This window comes from Pholcus phalangioides, unplaced genomic scaffold (genome assembly GCF_987345545.1).
Source record: "Pholcus phalangioides strain wild (caught in Gottingen) unplaced genomic scaffold, Ppha-v1.0 ptg000015l_1, whole genome shotgun sequence".
NCBI classification, from domain to species: Eukaryota; Metazoa; Arthropoda; class Arachnida; order Araneae; family Pholcidae; genus Pholcus; species Pholcus phalangioides.
Genome location: NW_028301608.1, coordinates 110,842,441 through 110,850,888, shown reverse-complemented (window position 1 = coordinate 110,850,888; position 8,448 = coordinate 110,842,441).

Genomic DNA, 8,448 nt, shown 5'->3' with positions numbered 1-8,448 from the left:
GTGGTGCCCATTATTTCATCCCCAAAGGCCTGTTGAATTTTCCGGATTGTTTCCATTCGGGAAACGCCATGCTTTACACAAAATTTAATGCAGTAGCATTCAGATTTTTCTGCCATTTTGTCAAAACGAAAATACGATAGAGCTCACTTAAACTTCCAATGTACATAGTATACAGTGGATCTAGCTTATAACATTTTTCGAAAAAGCATCATGAAAAAACATTGTAAGTGGGAAATCTTAAGGAGAATTACTTAGTTGAGACCACGAAAATATGTCATTCTAAACAGGAAAACATGAGTGGGAACATTTTAAGAGGGACCAACTTTATATGGTTATATGTATAATGAAATAAGGAAATTTGATGAAACATTCATATAGAGAGATATACTATAGTCCATTTATGATCAAATTTGCAGTGCAGTGACTTCTCATGCTGCAGAATATAGTTTCCCTATATCGAAGGTTGAGAGGCATATATATACACACACACACACACACAAATTTTTATGTGCATTATTCATTTTTTGTTATAAATGATTTTATAAAAACTCTGAAAAAACATAGTTTAAAATAAACTGGTTGAACCATAAACAAATTAATTAGGAAAAATATTGTCTGCCATTATCCATGCTCCACAACAACTACGTCCATGTGTTGGCTCTGTATTCTCCAAAATTTCCTTGCCAAAATCACTGTGCCGTCAATCTGCATATCACTAAAATGACCCTTTTCTCAATTTCATTATTTGATGAAATAAAAAATTATGAATCCATGATACAATTTTTCACAGACTTTTTAATTTATCACATCTGCTGAGTGATGCTGTGTTTTCCTGTAGATTGCAAACGTAACCATGAACACATTATAACTACTATAATATAAAAATACAATATACAGTCAAACCTCTTTCTCAAAAAACTGTCTCAGAATAAAAAAAAAAAAATCCTTGTGTTTAGTATACTAAATCAATGCATTCTCACCTCTGTCTCAAAGTAATTTTCAAAAAACACTATCTCAAATGCCAAGCCCAATGATACAAAAAAAAAAACACACAGAAATTCCTTTTCTTTTGCGTAAATCTTACTTTTCTCTAGAGGTGAAAAAACTGATAAGAAAGAATTATTTGCACGTATTAAAAGCCATTGTGTTGATGGATCTCATCAATCATAGGTGGATATACCATGATTGACAGAGGGTTGATGCCTTGTTCAGCATGGCAAAAAGTCAACCAACCGACAATTCAAAATTGCTTCAAGAAAGCTGCAGGTTTGGAAGTGATGAAGAGTTCAATTCGAGTTTCAACGAATCTTGGAATAATGTTGAAGATGAAATTCCAGAACATCACAACATTATTAAAAAACACACTTGAAGCTAGAAATTTCATTTTCCGATTTTGTGGAAATAGACAAGTTCACTATAAATTTGCAGCACCTTGACCGAAATTATTGCTGAATGTACAGCCAACTTGGGTGACCAAAATTCAGCAGAAAATACCCCAGAGGAATTAGAAAAAAATAACAGTGAAAAATGCTGCAAAATTTTCTGGAGCAAACTGAAAAGATAAATATTTGCAGCTCCTGCTAATGTAGATGAAATTGTGAAAGCTCAATGAAGAAAAGAATATGAATCAATCTAAACCCACAGATTTTAAATAAGGTATGTAAATAAAATAAAATTAAACAAAAAATAATTGAACGTATTTTAATGTATTTGCAAATAGCATGATTGAAAATAATATGTGCGATTGTGTGTAACTTAAGACTAATAATTTAATTAGTACGTAGTTAAATATAGTACAGTATTTTTGTTTTTATCAAATTTTTCACCATTTTAGGCGTAATTTTTCATTCTTACTCAAAAAAACTTTCTCAAAAACGTTCTATCACAAAAAAAATTTTGGCCCCGTCAATTTTGAGAGACAGAGGTTTGACCATATTTAAAATGTGATAGCAAAGTTCATGATTAATACTGAAAAATATATATAACAAAACGATGGTAAATTAAGCTTAAAAAATAAACCACATTTGAAAAAGTCTCTTTTAATAATTCTTCAACATTTCTACAAAGTGATTAACCAGATGCAATCGATTCAAAAACTGAATCCCAGATATTCCTTCGAACCCTTCTTTTACATCGTTTCATCATGTAGACTCATTCATAATATAAATGAAATAAAGCGAAAGTTATAAATACTCTAGTAAAACCACACGAGATACAAAAAAATTGAAATGACAAATTCACTGGAGAACTTTCCCTGCCCTTCGCAGCAGAAAAAACAAAGAATGGACATTCTAAAATTTCTATAATAAAGAAGTGTCTTGGTTTTGTAGACTGCAGTCTGCATATGCAGTCTGTACAAGCATTTCCTGCACTAAATTTTTGGCAATCGTGTTTCGTTGCAATATCAATGGGGATCAAATACTATTAGGTGTCATCCCCGCACCCTCCTCTAATATTTACATTCCAGTGATACTTTGGCTAATGAAGGTAATTCTTCCTGGAACCACATTTGTTATCCAAAACAGATTCTCCCACGAGTTTCTATGGCAAATTGTTCAATTCATTTGCGTACTGCCCATGGGCGGAGATACGGGGAAGGGGCAATGCCCCCCCCCCCCAGCATCAAAGGTGAAGGGAAAAAAGTTACAGAAAGGATTAGAAATGTGACAAACCATTATAAAGGAATAAATTATTATACATACACTGGCAACATTAAAGTGACACACCATTGTAAAGACATATACATGTCTGAAACACTGTTAAGGAACCACAGAAACCAAAGTAAACATTCCAGAAGTCATTGTTGAGGCCCAGGAACCATTGTTGCCTGACAGTTTTTTGCCCATTTTGGGCACTTGCTCAGCTCTGAAAAACTTTTAGAATAGCCTATCATTCAAGTCAGGACCTGTTTGGTATATATGCAAAGTTTAGCAATGATCGGTCTAAAGTTGACATTTGTACATAGCACAAACACACAGAAAATCAATTTATATTTCTAGATGTGCACAACTATATATATATATATATATAAAAAGGGAGCCCAATATTTTCTTCTATGCCAAGGGCCTCAACTGACCTTAATCCATCTCTGAATGTCCTGACAATCCAGTTTGATGCTAAGAGACTTGTCCCAAAAGATCATATGCACTGAAAACATTCGAGTCTAGGCCTCTTTGTTTTTAGGGGTACATTTTCTCCTTAAATCTTTCATTTCACATGAAATGGCTCACACACATACAAGCCCACTCAGAGAAATTAATGGAGGCACATGTGGAGAAAGTGATTCTAAAGCATATATAAATTAATTGGATTCGAGGGACAGTAATTCTAATTATAGGCATGGAATTACACCTTTAAGTTAGGTTAGCGTGTGCATCCATGTAAACAAGAACATTCATTAGCCAAGGCTTAAACCACATGGGAAAAAATCTTCCTTAGCTGACGTATTACTGTAATGACATTGATTCTTTGATATTTTCTGTTTCATCACTTTTCTGATATGAGCAGAAAAGAGACCAATGCCATGAAATTCTATTTCAAAATTGGGGAATTCTAGATGGAAACTTATGAGGCGATACAAAGGTTTGGACAACTGACTGACACAAAGAAAATTAAGAAAAGAATGATCAATTGATCCTTATGAACTGAGGAAAGAAAATTGATCTGCCTCCACAGGGAATCGAACCACCATCCCTTCAGATGAGACTCAGATTCAGGAGGTATAAATGACACTTCATAACACCAATTATTTTTTTTTTGTTTCCATGTATGGTGCAACAAATTAAAACCAAAAAAAATCGAATCCAGGAACTTTATGTACAGAACTGTATACATCTTACAGTTTGTCCTGAAGCATAATACAGTCAATGAATTAAATGAATTTGATTGGTGAAAATTGCTAATTTTTTCTCCAGAAATAATTACCTAAAAATACAAATAAAAATATATTTCGAGAGTTTTAATCGTATGAACAATGTATTCTTTGATGCCATCCTTATTATTCAATTTTTGAAAACTTTCAATAATTTCACTCAATGCTTTTTATCCCATTCAATATATTTTTAGGCAAAAGTAGTTGTTACAATAGAGCTTGGAAGACTAATGGTTAAATAACTCGCTCTCAATAAATTGAAGATAAAATAACCAAATAAAATAACAAGTTTCAGAATCTTCAAATTTTCAGCTCAAATAGTGATTTTTGTGAAAATATTGTTCAGAAGAAAATTTTGTTTAGCTTAGTGATAAATTTATATGAAAATTACAGCAACCCGATCTTAAGTAAGCTTTTTTTATCATGCTCAATTTATGAGATAACATTAAAAAAAAGTTAACTGTTAATAAAATGTACAGTGCAAAGATGCGAGTCAATTTTTCTCTATAGTAGCACTTCTCAAACTGTGTGCCGCCAACCTTTGCCAGGGGTGCCCAACATTTTTTTCAAAGAAATCCTTTGTTAAACTGCTCTGGAGAACCGAGGATAGGTGTTCATTAGGGTAAAGGGTGCCAAGAGTAGAAAAATTTTAAGAACCCCTGCTTTATAGGAATACAATACATAAACTCAATATGGAAAGATTAAACAGAGCTGCTAAGTTCAAGTCATGAAAAATTTTCTAGAATTAGTTAATCGCACCCGATATAATTTTAGGTCCTAATTTTTAATACTATTTCTACTCTCCTCTATCACAATGATTTTTCACAGAAATTGATTTCAATATTAATGGAAAATAGCTTTGAAATTATACAAACTATCGTTTGGAAATATTTGATTAGTTCCTTCCCAATTAATTTTCCACATAATGCTTGTGTAGTATCATTTAGCAAAAAAAAAATCATACATGAATTTCCAAACTATAGTGGAATTCTGATTTATGAGCATAATTCAATTCGTGGATGTGCCCGTAATGACAAACACTTGTAAATCAAAAATCGAACCTTTTCCATAGAAAATAATAGAAACATGAATGATTCTTGTCACAACTATATCCCTTTCACGCCAACCACGATCCCTTTCAAAGAAATAGTGCAAGTTGATTTATTTTAAATGATTGTATTTTTAATTATTTTATATTGAAGGCTTGAGCATTTCCTGAATGATACAGAAGAATAATCGGTATGTTATTTGAAATCTTTGCTTACACTAAAACCCAACATGAGGGTAGGACAATCTTTCATATTGAGCATCAAGTAGACTTTTATTTGAAAATTCAAGCATTTACCATGTTCCATTTAAAATATGGAAGACTGGTGGTAGCACCAGCAAGAACAAAAAACAAGCACACAGCTTTGGCAACATAAATACGTTGAGGGCACACATTCACAAGGTTTGTTCAAAAAATATCTGAGAATAAATTTTTGTGTGTAAATCTGAAGCCAGGGAGGCGTGGTTTAGTGCACATATAAAGGTGATCCCAGCGTGACTTTTTCCTGCCTGTAAAAGCTGCCAGTTGTTAACCAGACCACTACTACTAAACTAGCCATAAACTTTGTTCATACTCTTATGCGGAACTTCAAACGAATTGGTACATGTTGGAATATATATGTAGTAGGGTGGAACGAAAACAAAAAAAAAAAAATTCGAAATTGCCATTGAATAAAATTTAAAATATGCCTTTACGTGAAGAAATGCCATACCTAATTTTTTTTCCCAAAAATTCAAACTTCTTGAGGTTCTTCATCCTCCCTGGAGTTTTATGCACGAGTGGAATTCTGTAACATGGCACCACGGAGGAGGCTTTCCTATTCTCCTGAACACGTGATTCATTCAGTGTCCTCTATGTTTTTTTTCCCTTGTTTTCAGTATTCATTTGCAATCTTACCCCTTAACTGAAAGGGTGTATAGCAGTCAAAATGACGACCAGAAGCTTTTATTGTTGTGACATTTTAGGAAATCCTAAAGAGTAGGATTCTCGGGTTTTGCCCACCTATGGCGATGTTATGCTTTGTTATTTGCTGACTCAACGCAATATGAAAGCACAGCAATCAAGAAAAGATCCAGCTATTGCAGACATTCTTGTGCCAAAGATAGAAAATATTTGGAAAACTGCTTCAATTCCTGCGGTTTCTCACCAACGGATACGAAAATTTTTCAGACTTTTATTGTAAATACAAGAATCTTCAGAAAAATATGAAAACAAGGAAAAGATTCTCAAACTTTCAAGTTGAACCCGAAATCTTTCCAGTGCGAAGCACAGAAATTGTTCGACAATGCAGTATGCTAATGTGATTTTTAAGACTTTAAGTGTAACAAGTTGAGAAAGTTCCCAAATTTAGAGATTTCTTGCAAGATCAAGGAAGTACACGCAAGATGGCCATTAGTCGAGTAGATTTCCTAACAATGGAGAAATTGAAAAAAAAAATAAAAAAAAGGAAAATGAAAATGGTATCCCATTTTGAAGTCATCTCAAGAAGAAACGGCGGAAACTAGTTCATCAACCACTGAAAACTCATCTATATCCAACAATTCTGAGGAAAGTGAGATATGAGCCAAAACACAGTTTACCGTTGAAGTTAGCATTCCCATCTTCAAGTACTGAAGCTGGTCCATCAATCGGTGAAGAAGCAAGTACTTCATTTGCTTTTGAAGTTCTACCATCGTCCTCTCACATGAGAACTAAATTACCAAATGTTCCTCTTGCTTGTGATAGAACTGGTGTCTGATCGATCAGCTGCAATTATTGTGAATGCTGTGCTGGAAGATGTTGGGTTATTGACGAAAGAGAAGCCAAATATAACAATAGCCCACTAATTTAAAATTAGATGAAATATGAAAATTATAAATTAGAATAATATGAAAATTAGAAATTAGAACAATATGAAAATTATAAATTAGAATATGAAAATTAGAAATTAGAACAATATGAAAATTAGAAATTTATATGGAAATTAGAATATAAAAATTAGAAATGAAGGATTATCAGAAGCAGAAATTCATACATTCCATGTTCCGAAAATAAATTGTTCTGCTAAGCACTATTCGGAACTAATTTCATGGGATCAAGTGTGATTGATTGAACCACCTATTATAAAAAATCAGGAAATGGACCCACAACATGATCTGAACCTGCTTTTCCATCTATACCAAATTTTCTGTCTCACACACAAGCAGTTGAACGCTACATACGACTCGTAATTGAAGCATCTCTTGCTGTATCAACAACCGAGAGTCGTGAAGGCTTCATTCAAGCCAGAATAAAATCAAGGAGTACTCTTCCATCGTTTGAAAAACAAGCGGACTATTTTGCAAAAAAATTAAATGTTATAACAGTGTGATAACAGAGGAAGCAATAGAGGCATCCCCCTGACACATATATCATCAAACTATTTTTTTTTAAAATTTGGATGGTTATAGTTTTGTTCCCCCCCCCCCCAAAAAAAAGGTTTATTTTCATCTCCCTCTATCAATCACTATATTCGGATATTCGGCAGTTGAAAAATTCTCCTTTCAACTGCCATGACAGCTGCAAATAAGCTTGTCAGTTATAACTTATATATGGAACTCTTAACTTGTTGAGTATATCTCTGGGTTTTTATATATATATATATATATATATATATATATATATATTCAGTTTTGCCTCATGTACTGAATAACTTTTAAATTGAATGTTTTTCTTTTTTTAAAAACACTTTTTAAAAATCATCAACTTTGTTTATGTTTGAAAAGATTTTTATAATGTATACTTAGAAAAGTCTTTTTGCTCGCCCTTTAGGGTCCACGAGGAACCTCAAGATATTAAAATATTTTCCTAAATTTTGGTATAACTTCTTAAAACCTAGAAAGGCATCTTCTGAATACTAAGGCAACATCAATTTCCAAAAAAAGTGAAAAAACACCCTTTTTCGTTCCACCCTAATGTATAGTGAATCTTCCATGAAGTTTGTTTCAGTGTAATGCTTGTTATGTGTAATGCTGCTATCTGCAATCAAATTTTTAAACTATAAGCTTTTTATCTCAACTCATAGTGTGTGAAGTGTAATGAATGAATAATTTTAATGTTGTAAGTCTGTTGCTCTGCTGTGAGACTTTTTAATGGGGAGATCAGCTCGCATTCACACCTCAAAGTTGGGAACCGCAGAAAACCAACTTCAGCCGACCACCACTGTGGTGACAGTGGAGTTTGATTCTCACGATGAGAGTCTGTCAACATGACCACAGCAGCTTACCAGACCACTAATGAGTGGGGAAGTGTAAGTGAGTGGAGTTGCATTTTTGGTCCTTGACAAAATAGCAGGAAGAACTTCAATACCGCTACTGCATTAAATTTTGTGTGAAGCTTGGTGATTGCCAAGTGGAAACAATCTGCAAGATTCAATTAGCTTTTAGTAACAAAACAATGGGCACCACATAGATAAAGTGGCACAGCTGCTTCAAAGATCGCCCCACATCAGTAGAAAGTGAAGCACATTCTGGTGGGCTCTCAAAATCCGGAAATGAGATCACCATTGACC